The following is a 19,473-nucleotide window of genomic DNA, read 5'->3' on the forward strand; positions in this document are numbered from 1 at the left end:
CTGACTATATTGCACGACTGAACTATCTCATAACCATGTCAGAAGACAACAGTGTTACAACGATAAGTTCCCCCTACATGGTTGATTTGGTAGTGTAGACAGGCTCTTACTTTAACAGTTGTTTGAGGGAGTTAATTCCCTAGAAAGCTGAAGGATACTTTATTAGCTTTTCCTCATTGCTACATCTGAGCTCTCTGTGACTTGTCTTTTTCTCACCTTGTGGGCATGGCTCCCTGGATGTCCCACGGCGAACAAATGAAGGGTCGTGCCCCAGGGGTAAAGGCTGGGCTAAGACACAAGAAGCTGAAAGTGACCTGTGCAAGGTCACGCTGGGAGTTATTGACTCAAATAACAATAGACCCAGACTTAGCCAGGTTGCTACCGTCCATTGTGCTAACCTGCTAGACCACGCTGCCTTGAGAGCAGATTTGAATCTATACTATCATACCCCAGAGTTAAGTTTGCAGATCTGAATACGCAAACAGTCTGGTCCAAAAAAAAAAAAAGTACAATTTTTAATATGTATGTAGGAATCTGAATCCTTTTAATAGCAGAACTCAGAGAACTCCCTAGGGGTTTTCCACCGCTGTAGTTTACTGTACTAAAGTACTTGAGCATTATTTTGTGGCTCCTTTTGCCCTGAAATGCAAGCTCTCGTCCACTCTAACAATTTTAGCAGCCAGATTTGTTCCAAAAGTGGATTTAAAACAAAAAGGAAGAAGACAAATTACAATTCTGGTTTTCAGTCAACATACCAAGTTTGTGGATATTTTGGAATAAGATTTTCTCTGATGATAGAATTATACATGCTTCTCGCCAGACAATTAACTAATATACACAAGCGCTCTAATAAAATGGCAGTGATCTACTGCTCAGCTGTAGGTCGTTTTGCAGCATGGAACTCATTTTTGAACTTACTTTGGATTATCCTTGTTTTCTTACTGTAATTGACAGCGGCAATGCTGAACACTGAAACGGAGGTTATACAAAACATCAATTATACCCAAGTGGTATACCTACCCCACCCACCTCAACATCATTTTCAGATCCGTATGCTGCTATTTTTTATTTGTCTCTCTCTCATTTAGGGTCTTTGCCATACTTTTTTTAAAAGGCCTGTGTGTTCTACACCTGGATCTCTGAAAGTCTGAGAATCAAAAAGCCCCCTCTCCATAATGGGATCATTCTCACAGGACAAAGGAAACTTGCTATAATGGGACAGGCTATGGAGCTGAGGCCTTAATCGAGGTTTTATAAAAGTAAAAAATATTCTATGAAACAAATGTTTTCAGGATTTGTTAAAAAAAATCCACACTAAACAATATTTTATTTGGTTGGGATTTAAATATTCCCTTGCAGTGTTTTGCAGCCCTAACATGATGATTCTGTGCTAAAACATAATTTCCAAAAATGAAACTGACTATTCTGTGTCCGCTGTCTAAGATAATTTAAAGCTAAGCTTTAGTAAACTAAGGTGTCCCACAAAGAAAGACATTTATTAGACATACTGCTAAGTCTAACCATACCCCTTTAATTTGTTGCTTACTTTTTGATACTGTTTCAGACTATACAGGAGATTGAGCTGGGACTTGTTTAAGACATACATCATCATCCAAGCCAACCTCTAGTTGACAGGATTTCGGAAGAAACATCTCAGGTATGGGTTATTCCATCACTGTCAACTATGAGGTTTCTTGCACCTTATTCAGAAGCATCTGGTACTGACCATTGTCAGGAGTGGGTATGCTAGACTAGATGGACCACTCACCCATCTATATTTCTGTGTTGCTCCCATTATAAATTAGAACATAACCTGTACAGTCAGCCCCAAATTCCAGTTTTTCATTAATCAGATTTGTGACAAAATGAAAAAGTGACCTGTGAGGCTGGGAAAAGTTTATTTTATTTTTTTTAAAAGACATATTTTCACAAGTGCTCAGCATTGACCTAACTCTGCTCCCACTCAAGTCAATGGGAATTTTACCTTTAACTTCAAGGCACAGAAGGGCAGATTTTCAAAGATACTGAGGTGTCTAAAGATACAGTTAGGTGCCCAATGAGACTTTCAAAAGCGCCTAAGAAGATTAGGTGCTCAACGCCCACTGAAATCATTGATACTTAGGGCCTGTCTACACCTGCAACGTTAAAGCGCTGCCAGCAGCACTTTAACGTGGCTTGTGGAGTCACCACACTGCGCTGGGAGAGTGTGCCAAAAAACCCACCTTCACGAGGGGCGTAGCTACCAGTGCTGGTGCACTGTCTACACTGGCCTCTTACAGCGTTGAAACTTGCAGTGCTCAGGGGGGTGCCTAACTTGCTTAGACACTTCTGAAAATCCCATTAGGCACCTATCTGCATCTTTAGGTGCCCAAGTAACTTTGAAAATCTGACCCTGAAAGCAGTTTCTTAAAATCTCACTCATAATGTGTGAGGGGGTAAACAATGCACAGCAACAATCATGTTCTACACACTGGACAGTTCAAATATTTTTTTACATTATATTTTCTCTTTTTCTACACTCATGAAAGATGCAAAGTGCTTTAAACTAGTAAAACACTCAGCTACTCTGGTGAGATGCATGGCATAAATATCTAAATAGATAACAAAGATACCAAAAATCAGTCTGAAGGTCTTAACAAGAATATACAATTTTATTTTATTTAGGACTACAGTGACCTATTTAGACATTAGTGTATTCCTCTTAATCATTCACCTCCAGTTACAACTACTTCAAACCAACTGCACCACTGAAAAGCCACCTGCTTTACCAGGCTCAAGAGAAAACCAGGCTTAAAAGCTGCTTCAGGCATGAAGATAGCAGCTACAGCTCTGCTATATCTTCAGAACATCTGCAAATCTACTTCATCTCTGCTTTTTAACTGACAGTATTTTATCCTGGTTCCCAAGAGAACCACACTAAAGGAGTATGGTTTCATACCGGTGTATAGAAGGGACTGTGCACGTACAATCTTTTTGCAATATAACCAACTATCTTTTGTGAACAAAGTTCCTGTGTAAAACCTTGAAGAGTTACCCTTAAGCTTATTACAAGATAAATCCCTGCCTATAGTATTGTGAAGATGCCAGTAACACAGGTAAGTCTGGTGATACATTGCATTAAACAGGGATTATCTTATCTTCATAGCTATCCCCTACAGGTTTTGTTTTTTTGTTTTTTGGTCTGTTTTTTTTGTGTGTGACTGTCCTGATTCATACAATAACAGCTCAATCACAACTCACAGGTCTTAGCTCTTAAGTTCTTTGGCCAGGGACTGTGTCTTCTTATGTTGGAACACCTAGCTCAATAGGATCTTGAATGGGGCCTTTGCATGCTACTGCAATACAAATAATAATACAATTTAGGAGTAGGCCTTCTCTATATACTGTGAAGAAAATAACTCCTCCCCTGCCCCCAAGTACTAGAATAAGCTGGAAGGACTCCAAATACACATATGCGAATGTGCTATTTGTCAAGCCTGTCATGTTTAGCTACAGTAATCCCATCAAATGTTGAGACATCTCTAAGAAGGATCTTAAGCCATCATGCTAGCTCAATAGGAGGTATATTGCACTTGCACTTTATTGTAATGTATGTTTGTGCAGAGAAATAATTGTGCTAGAAACCGGATAGACTGTCATCAGGCTGTTTAAGGAATGCATAATCCTGAGTAGAGACAATCAGGCTAACTGTTTCCAAAATTTCTGTCACATCACAATAATGATCATGTGCAAAGGAGTCATATTTTTATGCCTTCAGTATCTTGAGCCTTGAGCTAAGCACACAAAGGGAGCTTGGAAGAGGCTTAGTCAGCTCTGAAGCCTCTTCAGATGAATCATGGGGAGCCCATGGAGGTCATTTTGGAGGACAATCATCTCTCATAAGGGGCATTCTGCAAGACATTTTGTTACCAAGAAAGGTGAATCAATTTATAATTGGCTGTAATTAGCACTCCCACAAGCTGTTACTTTTTTTTTAACCTTTAACCAAGCTGCACCCAAAAAGGTGTCAGGTTTCAGAGTAATAGCCGTGTTAGTGTGTGTCAGCAAAAAGAACAGGAGTACTTGTGGCACCTTAGAGAATAACAAATTTATTTGGGCATAAGCTTTCGGCATCCGATGAAGTGGTTTTAGCCCATGAAAGCTTATGCCCAAATAAATTTGTTAGTCTCTAAGGGGCCACAAGTACTCTCATTCTTTTTCCAGAAAAGTGTGAAATTATTTCAAGCCTGTGAAAGCACCATAGAAAACCATCTCCCTATCTGATCCTTACAAACAAAAGGCCAGATCTTTGATTAGTAGCAGAGAGAAGTAAACATCAAAATTAGAAGCAATGGGACAGAAATAGCATTCTGGAAAGTAAGTACCCTTGCAAAAACAGAGAAGCTCTGTCTGCACGAGAGAATGAATCATACCACTGAAACTTCCAGTGATGGGACTGAAACACTGCTAGTTGCCACTGTGCTCACACTAACCATGGTCTGGTTTTTTTGGGGGGTGGGTGGGTACAATAATACGCAGCACTCCCTGCAAAGTCTGCAGTGACTGTGCATTGTGGATTCCTATGCCACAGTTGCCAGCTCAGCTAGCTGAAGTAGGTGCATTGCAGATGAACAGCTGGTAACAGTATAGTGAACACATTTATAGTACAGCACAGTAAATGCTGGGATAATATTACATTCTATGTCTGATAATATTGAATAGCGGTTAACAGCATAACAGTAGTCATGAATTGTACTATATATGCCTTTACTGTAACAGTGATGACTATATATATATATAAATTTGATTTCCAGTTCTTCGGTGTTTGGCTGCAAATCCAAAACGGTTTATTGCAATGTTTGGTTACAGCTGGCTACACCCCCACACTCTTTCATGTGGTCTGATGGCCAGGTTACTCCTTTTCCTCCACTAAAAGACCTTTGGGCCTGGCACTCTAGAATCTAATGGTACAAGCACCTCTACCAGCAGACAACACTGCTAGAGGATGTATGTTCACTACTCTATATTGTTCTGTGCAGATTTGCAGAATAATTTCCCCTTAAAGTTCTGTTGTTTTCCACGTCTTTGCCATTTTCAAAACTCACTATGATTCTCTCTCTCTTATGGTTGCTCCTTATGAACCAAAGGTGGAACATTCTGGGGGCCAGGGACCTCCACATGGGCAGAGAGCAGGTCTATACTACCACTTAAGTCGATCCAACTTTAAGTTGCTCAGGGGTGTGAAAAAAGACACCTCCCTGAGCGACGCAAGTTACAGCGACCTAAGCGCTGTCCACAACAGCACGATGTTGGCGGGAGACGCTCTGCCACATAGAGCGTCTTCACCAAACACTATCGCTTTTAGTGTAGACCTGCCCTTAGCTCCCACTCCCTCTGCCACATCTGTGGCATTGGTCTGCTGTGGGATCACACCGCACAGCCAGAGGCACAAAGGGAGACAAATGGTGGCTGGAAAGCAACCAGGTGGTAAATTAAACATTTTGTGGACTGGAGGGGAGTGTTCAGCAGACTAGTCATTCAACATATAATTTGCTGTTATTATACTAACTTTCCCTCTTTTGCTTTCTCTAGCATCTAGGACCTATAAACTAGTAGTAGTCTTACAATCTTCCCGTGTGGTACTAATGCCCGCACAACGCCATTGGTGATCGCAATGCAGACTGCGAATGGAGACTTGCTGCCACCTTTTTAACCTGTGTCATTCTAAAGTTAAATCATATTCTGGGCTGGTGCCATGACATAAATATCATTATGTCACAACACAAGCAAGGTATGAGGCCAAATCTCTTCAGATTTAGCCGCCCCCAAGTCTGCTGGAAAGACTGTACAAGGTCACCAGTGGCTACCATCTTCTCTCTTTTCAGGTAAAATTAATTTCAACGCTCTTTTTAAAAAACTGCCTCTGGTTGCAAGAGTTGTCTGTCCTGTGTTCGTTCACACTAGTAGCATCTGACAGATGATGGTAACAACAACTGTTCCAATTTAGAAAACCTTTTGCCTTCACACCTACAAAATTTAAGAGAATGAATTAATATGAATGTGTAAAAAAACACTCTCAAAATGTGGCACAGGCCCAAATTAATGGTGACGATGAGATCTTAGTATTATAAATCTTGTCTTTACACACCTAACCCTGTTGTTCGCCATCCTGTAGCTTTGTGGTGTCTAAAATCAGCCTGTAAACTTTCCAGGCAGGGCCCTTATCTTTGCCTGTGTATCTCCAAGTGACCTAGCACACTTCTGAGTGCTGTCCAAACAATACATAAACATTTCTGTGCACAATTTCCTTTAAATATCTGTATCACGAGTTAAAATGAAAAACAAGAGATAAGCCAATAGAAAAGGCATCTGAGCTCTCATTTTGTTTAAGAAGGTTTTATTACTCCTCCTCCTCCTCCTCCACCACAAAGTTCATCTATTTTAAATGTCAGCTAAGGTTTTTTCTGTAGCCACTATACATACAACGCAGTAAACATAATTACATCTTTAACAGGATTTCTGGCTATGTTATGGTATGGTTTGGTCAGCATATGTCTTTCTTCCTTATTAGTAACAATGATGTTCAGCATTTAGATAGGGCCAAATCCTAATGTGCTTATTAAGGCAACATTCTCATTGAAGTTAATAGGTGCTTACCATGAGTAAGGACATCTGAATTTAGCCCATAGTGTTTTTCCTGTTCAAAAGCCCAGACTAATTAATCCTGACAATAGCCTTATGATGTAGGTGTATATTACTCCCCATTTTATAGAGAGGGAAGCTGAGACACACAGAAAATTAAATTACTTACTCAAAGTCACACACGGTGCTTGGGACAGAGCTGGAAATAGAACGGAGACCTCCCAATGCTCCAGTCTGTGCTTTAGCTACTAAATAATGCTTCCACTTTGTAAGATGCAGGAGAGATTACTCTCCTCTGGCCCCTCAAACCCCCCCCGCCCTTAAATACTAGTATACACAGGATGTAACACCTTTAAATTGTGTTAACTCCCATCTGCAGTAGTGCTTAAGCTGTATTAGTTAAAACGTGCTAGTTAACACATTTTTAAAAAGGACTATTTTCTGCATCTAGACAAATCCTACGGGACAATTTAAGCAGCCTCTTTTGCAATGCATTTATATGGCGTAGGATCATGTTTTCCAACCTATGTTCACGTCATTCCTGATCTAGACTGTAAACCAGGGGTCAGCAACCTTTCAGAAGTGGTGTGCCGAGTCTTCATTTATTCGCTCTAATTTAATGTTTCGCATGCCAGTAATACATGTTAACGTTTTTAGAAGGGCTCTTTCTATAAGTCTATAATATGTAACTAAACTATTGTTGCATGTAAAGTAAATATGGTTTTTAAAATGTTTAAGAAGCTTCATTTAAAATTAAATTAAAATGCAGAGCCCCCCGGGCCGGTGGCCAGGACCCGGGCGGTGTGAGTGCCACTGAAAATCAGCTCATGTGCCACCTTTGGCACCCGTGCCATAGGTTGCTTACCCCTGCTAAACTCTATTTCAGGGATGAAGTCCTGCCTCTACGATGTCAATGAGAGCATTGCCACTGACTTCAGTGGGGCCAATATTTCACCCCAGATGTTTAACAAACCATAATATATGCAGAATTATTCTCCCCCTAAGAAATGTCCACTTGAATTGATTCACCGACACATCTCTAAACAACATTTTAAACTGAATAGGAATTAACGTGTATTAGCCATGCTGTAGTGGGTTTTGATATTAGGCCCTATGATTTCAGAAGAGTTTTCAGCAGGTAGTGATGTGAGGGGTAGGTGTAAGAGAAATGACCAGCGCTTCCTTTTGCAGTTAAGTCTGGTGCTCCTCACAGAATTTTGGAAAGGAATACACGCCTGGGAAAATAAATTCAGACTTGACACGTCTGCTATATGATCCAGATTAGCATCATCATTAAGTACATTTCTGCTTACATATTAAATTTTAATATTAAATCTGCTACAAAAGGACTATAATTTAACTTGTGACATATGAGTCATAAGTATTCCACAGAAAACAACTTTACTGTGTGGTATGTTACACCCCAGGCACAACTCTTTTAAATTAGCTATCCCTAATTTTCTTAACCTGGATTTCTCAAATACAGCAATGAGATCCAGTGATCATTTGATTTGTTTTCTTAAATTTAAGGTATAGGTTGGTTGTTAACTGAACTTGTGTATTTCTCTGTTCTCATCCTCTGCATCCTAATCTGCATTGGCTACAATGACATCTGCTGGCAAGTATAAAGCCACGCAACTCTACCAAATATTTCTATCCATTAATCTCCTAGGAGAACTGGACAGGGATTCCTGTACCTCTTTTTCAGTTCAGCACAGTGCAGATCCATAGATCTCAAAACCAAAAAAGTTACACTAAAATCAGAGAGCCAAAGTTCAAAGGGAGCTATTTCCCCCACCCCAAAGAACTCTGCAGAATATAGTGAGACATTGAAACCCTTTGACAATGGTTTCTTTAAAAAAGTCTATTTAGTTTTTTTCAAAAGTGTGTGTGTGTGTGTGTGTGTGCGCGCGCGCACGTGTGAGAGACAATAATGGAGGAGTCATATCAGCCTAATTATAATTTACTAGACTACTGCAAATTCCATTGTATATAGAAGCATTTCCAATGGCAGATAACCTCATCTGTGTCTCTGGTTGCCTAAGATGCAAATCCTTTGGTGTAAAACAACTAGAGAAGTGCAACTGCACGCACAAATCCTTTAAATTTTGGTTCTTAAAAGACCTCTGAATCTATATACCAGAGCAATACAAGTTTTATTCCCCTTGCACCTGGGGAGGTCCTTGGGCAGACACCCTGCACCAATATGGAGTTGCACTGAAGTCTCCATTGCAAGAACTTTGGATACAATTTTCAAAAGCACCTAAGTGACTTAGGAGACTCACGGCTTAGCTACATGAATATTCAGTTTGCGGAAAGCTGAGATGTGAAACCCATTTCAAAGCGGACTAGATTCAAGCTCATTAACCAACTGTCCATGTGCACCGTGCTGACGCGCATTGATAGTGAGTGCTGTAGCAGGCTGGAGTGAGGTAGATTCACAACCCAAACTAAATTTTGCATGTCGAGACGCTCTAAGTCCTGTTTTCAAAAGTGAATGAGGCACTGAGGGCCAGAGTTTTGATGGTATTTAGGATTTTCAGAAGTGCCTAGACATACTGAAATCAATGGGAGTTAGGTAACTAGGCACTTTGGAAAATCCCACTAGCTGTTTAAGGGCATGTAAAGGGCTCCAACCGCAGCTCATTCACATGGCTTGTGTAGTTGCAGCACCAGCTCTAAAACCCCCACCTCCACGAGGGGAATAGCTCCCAGTGCTGGCAGTGCGGCTCCCAGAGCTCATGCCCTGTCTACACTGACACTTTACAGCTCTGAAACTTGCGGCGCTCAGGGGGTGTTTTTTCACACCTGAGCAGGAAAGTTGCAGTGCTGTAAAGTGGCAGTGTAGACAAGGCCTAAAAGTCTTTACAAATCTGGCTCCTAGGAACCTAAATCTGATTGAAAGTCAATTATCTTTCTGCTAGTACTAAAGTGTCAGCTTAAAATTCATTTTCCCACCAGCATTTGTGCTAGCAAAACTTTATTGCACCAATGTTTAAAGAAAACAAAACGTTATGAGGAGAGCAGAAGCCAATTCATTAAAAAAAAAAACTGAATGAATATTGTAGTTGCCAACTTAAAAAGAAATGTGTCAGGGACAATTCTCTAAATAAACCAGTAGTTTGGGATCTAGGGAAGGGTCATGTTTGCATACTGGCCTCTCGCTGTGAACAGCTGAGAGGCAGCTGGTTATGGTGCTGCAACATGGTCCCTGGACATAGATTGTGGCATCATTATCTGTGATGAGCTTTAAAAGCCCAGGATTGTCCATGCCAAACCCAGACTGTTTTCACCTGTGGATTATATCTGGGAAAGTTTTGGCAGCGTTCACTGTCACTAGGTATTTTGCCTGTCAAAGGTAAAAGGGAAGACTTTCTAAAATAAGATACTTCAACAAAATTGTTTTAAAAAAAATTAATACAGACTTTAGTGTAAAGTGAGAGGAATTGAGTCTGATACCACAACCACCCAACATAATCTCCACTGGAGAAATATTTCCTTTTGCCACCTATTGTCTCAAATTCCTTAAATGTGACACCTCTTGTCTCCTGTGAAACTGCAGGAAGTTAGATCAACAAATCCTGGGCAAACAGCCTCCAGATTGTAATGTAAGGGAGCTGCAAGCAGGGTTCTCTCACAAAAAGCTCCTCAAACATGGAATTCATTCCATCCACTGGGTGACAGACCCAAGGTCTGTTGATTTTCAGGCCTGCTGAGGCAGTAAACTGTGTTGGTGGGTGCGATCAGGATAGATATTGGACTAGTAGGAGGACAAGGGTTGCTCATTTTGTTATGTATTTTAAAAAATTATGTCCACATGCGTCTTGAGCTTTGAAGAGGTGCATTTTTAAAAATCTAAAGAAACAAAAATAATTAATTAAATGGTAGCCAACAGACTGCACAGCTAGCATTTTCTCACATAGGTTGGAGCTTGAATTAAAGTTAGATAGCTTATCTTCAAGATGGATCCTGATGCTTCATCACTTACTACTTTAGGAATTAGGATGCCTCCAGAAGACATGCATTCATAGATTCCACGGGTATAGGCCATGACTGGAACGATTAAGTGTGTGACTTCGGCATGCAAAGAAGACCAGCTGCAAGCTCAGTTAATCAAGCCAGCATTTCTCAACCTACATCTTCCAGCGGTTATAAAAAGATTCAGGGCCTAGACAAGACTATGATGATGGAGACAAATTTATCTGCCTCATCAGTGGCATACAACCGTAAGAGTACAAAGGGCTTCATAGGCAACTTGCCAAGAGCCTGTGGCTGCAACTAGTTTGCATATACATTTAAAGAGGATTTTAATAAACATTAAATGCATCTGATTTTTTATTTATAGATTACAGTAGGTGTATACAGCATTTCACAAAGCATGCAGAAAGAAAAAATACAGCTGGAAGCCTGAAGTGGAAGGAGTATCAATAGGAAAACGATCATTGTTTTTCAGAACTAACTTCTCGATGTATGGCTTTACCACTGAGGTGTCCACAGGCATAATGGGATGCAGGTTTGAACCTGTGAGATGACTTCAATCTTTTGAAACACAATGTCAAATCACAAAAGATGTGCCCTAAAATGCAAGTTCATTTGTCATTCAGCCACTATTTTCAGAAACAGATCTTCATGAAACTTTAATCGGAGCGGATTGGAGTACAGCAAGTTATTCAATTCTAGGTGAACTCTGGCCTTAAGTTTCTTTGGGGCCATCTGAAAGTGGGATTGCAAACAATTTGATCCCTTTTTTTTTTCCCTTCTGAAACTATTTGAACTGTTGATCAAATGAATGCTGAAACTATTTTATTCATGCAGAATAGGGGTAACACTCACGTATCTTGAACATTTGTCGGCAAGCTGCGAAGTGGGAAAGGTCCTTCTGTTGCATATGTATACCGCCATGAAAAAAAGCATCAGGTTTATTTGCAAGCAAGATCAGAAAATAGCTGATTCTTATGATGGAGTTGGAGACTGAACTACTTTTAATGTGCAACACAGCATCCAGGCAAAATACAAGATCCAAAGAGCAAACGGTTATCTTTAGGGCTATCAACAGATCCTTCACACTCCCTATTAAAATGCCTTGATCTCTTCTGAAAGTCAATAGAACTTACTAAAGCTTTCTCTCTGTTATACTACTGAACCTCAAAGCAGTACATCAGCTCACCTTATTCACTTTTGGAAAAGATTCTGGTCAAGTGGTTTAATGAAGTTCACAGTAGTGGTGACAATACATATTTGTTAATGAAACCTAGATTTTTCCAAGAAAGGCTTTTTTGGTAGATGCTGAAATAGCACCAAAGTTTCCTTCATAAATCCCAAAACAAAATCAGACAATGAAAAAGAACACCCTGCTGCTTTGTACTCCGACCATAGAAAGAGCATCCTCCGTTGTGATGCTAGCAGGTTTAGATAGACCCATATCCAGAAAATGCACAATCCGTCAGAGCAAATCCTTGGGAAGGTCAGATACTTTTATTTGAGCTTGAATTGAAGCTAGACCAACTTTAAGAAGGGTTGAAAGGAAAGGAATCCACATGCAGAAATATACTCAGCCAGTATCTGATTGCAGCTGCAGTGGTATCACAGGCGGAAAAAGGCTTGCTCTAATGTAGTCAGGACCCTAATAATTAATGCTTTTATACCACAGGTCAAAACCAACAACCTAAGTTTCATCCAAAAATCAATTGTGTCAACTGTGGAATATCTTGTTTCCTGCATTAAATACTTTTCAACAAGCAGCCAGTCATATTCAGCACCATGTGCAATTTCCAAATGGTCTCAAGCTATAGCCCTATGTCGAGCACATTGCAATAACCACTCTGGAGGTTACAAAGGAATGGATTATTGTGGTAAATTCCACGTCTGAGAGAGAAAGTAACACCATTATTGCCATCTGAAAACTAATGCTCTCTTTCCACTGCTGATAACTGACCATCCAGAAGCAACTGAAGTGAAAGGTTCCACGTTCTATTGGCAATCCTCTGAGCTCCGGAAAAGCATGTTTGTGTGCGAGAGAGGGAGAGGCTGAATACATTTCACTTAAGGTTTATACATTAATATGTGAAACCCACAGCCCATTCTGAACTTTATAGGCTGCGTGTATCCAACTCTAAAGTTAGCCCAGAAAGAATCGGAAATGAATGCAGTTCTGAATACTGGGGGAAGTTATCTGACCCCTATATCTGAAACACATAAAATGAATCCAGAAGATCTCATTGGCACGATGTCTGTTGGGTTTCCCTCTCTTCTGATGCAGATGGAATCTCCAATATCAAACCAGAAACTTTCAATCTCTAGTGATTATTCTTAGACTTGGTCAGACATAATTTTATCCCTGACACTGAGTAACAGATATTTTAGAATGAATAGTATTTGTTTAGAATGAATTTATGTTCTGCACATCCCTTCACTGTGGGCCTCAGCCTCTCTGCACTCTGCATTTCTGCTCCCTGGGGCCTGATCCATTGTAGTGCAGAAAGTGTTTGAAGGTAGCGCAGTCATGGGTTACCAGGTGCATAGTGTGACCTGTGTACACCTTCTAACTGGTGTAGGAGAGCCACACACATGCCCTTCCCATGCTGGGGAACGTAGTGCCATCGGGGTACTATGCTCAAGTATATAACCTTACACTCAGGGAGATGCAAGGACTGCATTTATGCTTCATCCCTGAACAAGAGCCCATGCAGGAGTTTAGTCTCCTGAGGACTGTAATACTGGTCTAATCCTGGTATTGGGCTTGGTATGGATGTGGCTGGGTGGTATTTAGTGGCCTGTGATATACAGGAGGTCAGACTGGATGATCTGGCTTTCCTATCTAGCCTTAAACTTTATGGCTCTAAATAAAAGACTTAAGCCTTGTCTACACATGGATTTTGTACCAATATAACTATTTTAGTCAGGGGTGTGATTTATTTATTTTTTACTGATATGGTTGTGGATGCAGTTATAATGGTATAAGAGTGCTTATATCAGTAGAACTTACTCCTCTTATACTGGTATCGCTATGGCAATAAGCAATACTTGTATAAGCACTTTTATACTGGTGTAACTGCATCTACACTAGTGAGGCTGTACCACTTGACCAGTACTTTTGTGTGTAGACAAGGCTTTATCTGTTCAAATGTATTTAATTAGGTGATACAAGGCAGATTTTCCTTATAAACTCTGTCAAGTTGCCACCAATTCCTATTCACTAGCAACAGTAACTGGCCCGCAAGCTAAAATAGCACATATTAGGAAGTTACCTGAGAGGAGCTGTGTGTGTGCTTGGGGGGTTAATTTTAGTTTCATGCCTGAAGTTACTTACTCTTCGATAGTGGTCTCCTCTCACTGCAATTTATTTGTAGTGTAGTTCAAGTGAAAAACACTACGTCTCTATTTTCCATGGTAAACCACAATGGGTTTAAATTCACATCACTGTATTTGCAAACAAGCAGCTCCTGCATGCAGAGAAATCCTAGTTTCATTTCAAAATCTAACCCCTGACCTGTCTTATTTCAAAGCACTTTCAAAAACAAGAAAGTTAAATTCTCAACCACAAGCAAAAAACCTCAGAGCTGGCCCCATTGTGTCCTGTGCAGCACTAGCAAAATTGCAGCTTGAATTTTGGTTTATTTTTCTGGGCCAAACACCTGGTCTGTCTGGGTTGGTTAAGACCAGATTCTGCGTACAACTACCCCTGCACTCTCCGAATCCTTTCCCCAGTGTCTCTGTCTGAGATGGATTCAGCAGTACTGTCAGGTACTAGACTAATGAATACCAATCCGCTCTCCAGCCCCACGGCCTGCATCTAAACACTGCTGGCTTGGTGTCTAAAGGATCACTCCCATTCACCATCCAACATGCAGCAAGAAATGTGGCAGTTTGGATCTTTTAAGATTTTAGGGATCAGACCATAGCCCAGGGGTCTCAGACATGTGGCCTGTGGGTCACATGCGGCCCGCGGAGTTATTTCCTGCAGCCTGCCAAACTCCCCCCAGCTGCCCCTCCACAGCGCACCGCGTCCCTGCTCCTCTGCCTACCTCCAGGCACTTTCTGCCACCGAACAGCTGTTTGGCAGTGCTTAGTGCTTTCCAGGAGGGAGCGGGGAGGAGTGGGAGAAGAGCGGGGCAGAGAGGGGGTGGAGTTGGGGTGGGGACTTTGGAGAAGGGATTGGAATAGGCAGGGAAGGGGCAGGGCCTCATGGAAGGGGTGGAGTGGGGGCAGGGCCAGAGCAGCAGGGGTGTGTGTCAGTGATGAGGCCATCAGGCCCTCGTGGTGATTTGGGTTGAGATCTCTGTCCCAGCCCCAGAGCTCCATTCATTTTGTGATATTATGGTGATTCAAAGGCAAGTTCCTAAGTCATATGGCTCCTAATCAGGCTTTTCACATCTCTCCTTTATTAGGAAAGTGGCTATGGGATGGGAAGCAGCAGAAGGGCTCAAAGGGCTCCTCTGATAGAGCAGTGGATGTTATTCCATGTTTTATATTGTCTCCTTGTCCGCTGGTGGATAAAACAGAAGCAGTGGAGTGGGAGAAAGAAAACAAAGCCATTGTGTGAGTGGCCAGATATTCTTATTTGCATTTGTTGCTAGTCTCTTCCTAAGAAAGCTGCACCATTTAATCTGGCTTGCCTACATTCTTTGTAGGGTACAGTAATCTTTCTTTAAAAGGAGTCTATGGCTGTCTCAGCACCATCATTACTCCCTACTACAAATGACAACTTACTGCCACAAGCAGTGAGATAGACAAAACTTAAAAAAATCAGACTTGGCAACTGATCTCTACCCCAGGAGATGAAAAGAGATTTTTTTTTTGTTACTTTAGTTTCCTCTGGTGGAGATTAATAAAAATGGGGTCACCTGAACTACCTGAGAGTCCCCAGTCCATCCCAGAGAGGTTAGATGTTTGGCTGCATCCATGTGTTCTTTCTGTGTGCTGCCCCAGCTCTGCGCTGACAGCCAGCATAGCAGATCTCAAGCGAACTGCCCAATGACCTCAAGCTCTGTTAAGGTCCGAAGGCACTAGGCCAAGTTTATTATCAACAAAGCACGGTAATAGTACCTGGCAAACTCTAAAAGGATACTAAGATGTGTATACCCGTGACAATGCGGATGCAGCTCAGTGAACGGTAGGACTTTCCATTCCCCTCTTGGCTGCACAAAAAGATACTCCCTCTGACATACATCTTTATACCCGGATACAAACAAGTTACGTACAGCCTCTGACATAGTTAGTTACTGCTCCCTGACGTGTCTAGTTATTACCCATCACCTTGTACTTGTTGGTTTGATTAAAACATTTCTATTACAGACTGTCATCCTGACTTTATCTTTTAGAAGGGGTCAGTGTGTTCCTGTTATCCTTGGGGAATGTTTTTGTACCATCCTGGATATTGAGATGTTCTGGTATCATTTGACATCAGGATGTGTTTGCGGGAGTACTCTGTGCCTATCACTTCTTAGGAATGTGTATTTTGGCAATATCAGCCCTGTTCTTGCCCGATTTCTGTGAACAGGTCCTGCCTCATACCAGGCATCTGATACAAGGGCTTATGTCTTATGCTCTCTTCCTACTACACCCAGTATCACTTCTTTCCACCCAGCACTCTAGGGAATTCCAGAGGCAGTGTCCAGTGATCTGGAGGTAAGACGGGTTGGCAAAATACCAGTCCTTACCATTAGCTTCCAAACACCGCCCTATGGAGCTCCAATGTGTAATATGCATCATGCAGGGTTTACTCATGCATTACTCAGGAGTAGAAGAGTAAGGAAATATAAAACAAATGGGTTTTGTTCACATAAACTTGTTGCTGAGATTATTAGCTAGATTGAAGAGGAAAATTACTATTTAGTTATCTTGTACAATAGAAACCATATGTTAAGAGGAATAAATAATGGCTTGGTTTAAACCAGGGTTCTCCTATATTTTTTTAAACTATGGGCTCCTCTTACTAGACAGATTGTCTCCAGGACACTTCTACGCCCACTTGTGATTGTGAAGAACACCTGCCAAGCTACCTGTTTCTCCTCTCCACACATTGCTGAGCTCTCTGGACATTCCTTTCCCCACTGGTGGCTGACCGCTCCAGTTCCATTAGTGGCCCCAGTCCTTAAGGAAAGACCCTGTTACCTCTCCTCTTCTTAGGAAGAGGAGGAGGCTGGTAGAGGCAGCAAGACTGGCTTCTCCTTATTTCCAGCTGCTTTTATAGGCTTCCACACTCTTCTTTGCAATGAACAACCTAGAGACCTGTAGAAGCAACTGTCAGAGAGCAAAGATCATGTGATCTGGCAGCTCCTGGGCCATCAGTCAGTACTCTGGCTATCACCAATCGTCCACAGACCACAGTTTGGGAACCACTGGTTTAAACAGTAAATGTAGAAGCAACTGAAGCTGATGTTCTGTTATTTCTCAGTGTTCTCCCTATTGGATGTTCACAGATAGTTACATATCTTGTTGAAGGCTGCAATGGGTAGATATATTGCAATACCAGTAACATTAAATGGAACATGATGATTTACAATAGACATTCTGAACATAAATCCTAGAGTCATTTTTGTTGCATGTGGTTGTTAGAATCTTCCGTGTATTGGCTTGCTTGGCTTATCATAGCTCTTTCCATAAAACTGTTCATGAACACACATACTGAACCTATGCTATGGTACAACAAGATGCACGAATGGTCTTCAACTGTACAAAGTGCCATAGTTTTTACAAGATGAAATTATTAAACAGTAACTTTATAGTTGAATTTCTGAAAGAAAATGATTTAATAATTTTAAATCTCCTTTTAGTTCAGGTGGACATTATGAATTTCACATTAAATGTGGGTTCATCTCCAAATAGCATATTTCACATTTAAAGTGTGGGTTTGATAAGTGGCTTTACAAAAATAGCCATGAGGGGTTCCGTGTTTATTGCTGCTCAGTGATTTCAACACACATTTGCCAAGTTTACAAATAAAATTATAGTTTTTCTATATGCCCATCCTGAAAACTCGTCCTGAGATCTGAAAGCCAAGTTGGGTTCTTTCCTTGCACATCACCACCAATTCTAAAGATTACATATGCCAGATTCTACTTTGACACATGGTCCCCCAGCCCTATCATCTTCAAATTATGCCCCAGTTACCCTGTTTAACCCAGCAATTTTGCATTTTAAATCCAACCTTACTTGAGGGTTGAAAAACTCATAGGATTTGCATTGGCCCAGAGAGACATTTGCTTCAAGGTTGTCAGTCTGAATCCAGCCCAGATCAGTAGTGACTGAAAGTTGTTTTAATCTGAGAGCTGTTTGATGGCCTTTGAAAAATGAATCCAGCTTCCAATATCCACTCCACAAAAACACAGCACCACAGTTGTCTCAACAGAGAGGCAAATGATAGTTAATTTCATGCCCATTCAATCTTCCCATCTCTATGCAGAAAATAAAAAGACTTTAGTCCGCAGTGCTCTTAATGCAACCCCTTTCAATATCTTTAGCAACAACCCTAAACATCTTTATCATTGCACAGTAACTCTAGAGTTTGGGACAATTAGCAAAGAATATCATACCCACATGAAAATGCAGGGAAGGTTTAGTGAGATTGAATATAATTATCTGAATTAGAATCTGACCAGGACATTCAGATTTACACTCCATGTTTTACGAAGATCAATTTGCATATAAAAATATTCTGCAGAATACTGTCTTTGGGTACCACTACAAGCCATTATAAGGAGACTACAAATCTGTGCTTTGAAAACCAAATTGATGATTAAATAAATAAGTGCAAAGGACTATATTATCATGATCACCAGCAATTAATATAACACCACACCCTGTGCTACAACAGTTTTATCATTTGGGACATCTGCCCTCACTCACATTGCCACCAATACACGTAACACTTACAGAATGTTTAAAAAAAATACTGGCCACAGTGTACATTTCCAGAGAAAAAGGATGCTTTGTAAAATGTATACTGTAGTGAGGAAGGGAGTGTGTGCGTGTGTAGAATATGGAACCAAAAATTAATGCAACTCCTCTTTCTCCCCCCAGATTGGTTATCAACAAACAGATTTTGATAATTACATGCAGGTACATCATAAAAAGTACATGATAAAAAAGAGTTTGGATGAGGTAAATATCTTAAAGTCTGAATACACCAGCTACACAAACATCTACAAGTCTCTGATCTTTCCTTCCATTATTTCAATGGGTTCCAGCTCTCTCATCTGCTAGGTTATCTTCTTGTGTGGGAACCTAGATAACAGAAGTGCCAGGTATCTTGCATTAGATAACAGAGGCCAAAGACTGGGGAGGAGGCTGCCATTCCATCCAACAGATGTCAGCCTATCTCCCGTATAAGCATAATTTTGCTATGTATCTAAGTTACTGAACTGACCCTCCTCTTTGTAACTGGACTGAAGAACTACTAAGTCCACTGCTGTCTTTTCTCCTTCTTTCTGCTCCCTCTGTACCAATTCCAAGTCTTACTCTGATTTTAGCACCAGGCAAGTCAATTGTAAGATAAAGTGCAAAACCTCCGCTCTGCCTACTGAGGTGAACATTTTAAAGCTGAAGGGAGATTCCAGAGAAAACTAGATGAGGACAATATGGAGAATTTTAAATTATGGCTTTTAGGTTTGTTTGTTTTTTTAGTTGTAGAGTCTATCAAACACTGGTCAGTGCTGAAGGCAGGATACCAGACTTTATCAAGGCAAATTCAATTTCTCCCCCCCATAAACTAAAGATTACAGTTTTGTAGCATGCGTAGACTTCGTTTTCCTCATTTATTTCTTGCAGCGGCCATAGTGCATTCCTGACCATGTTACAGATTTCAGTGACTAAGAAAAAAAAGGCATTTAAAATGTTTATGGAGGGAAAGTG

General features: G+C 40.9%; 1 protein-coding gene and 1 long non-coding RNA gene across 3 annotated transcripts in view; one reads left to right on the plus strand and one right to left on the minus strand.

Moving 5' to 3' along the window:
• Positions 1–19,473, minus strand: part of TCF7 (transcription factor 7) — a 66,472-nt gene that overhangs the window by 36,704 nt on the left and 10,295 nt on the right. The gene's annotated exons all lie outside the window — the stretch shown is intronic.
• On the plus strand, positions 1,389–17,130 carry LOC127055690 (uncharacterized). The gene is made up of 3 exons (XR_007775565.1): positions 1,389–1,657; positions 2,665–3,095; positions 16,560–17,130. It is a non-coding gene; the product is annotated as an uncharacterized LOC127055690 (long non-coding RNA).

Source organism: Gopherus flavomarginatus, chromosome 7 (assembly GCF_025201925.1).
Source record: "Gopherus flavomarginatus isolate rGopFla2 chromosome 7, rGopFla2.mat.asm, whole genome shotgun sequence".
NCBI classification, from domain to species: domain Eukaryota; kingdom Metazoa; phylum Chordata; order Testudines; family Testudinidae; genus Gopherus; species Gopherus flavomarginatus.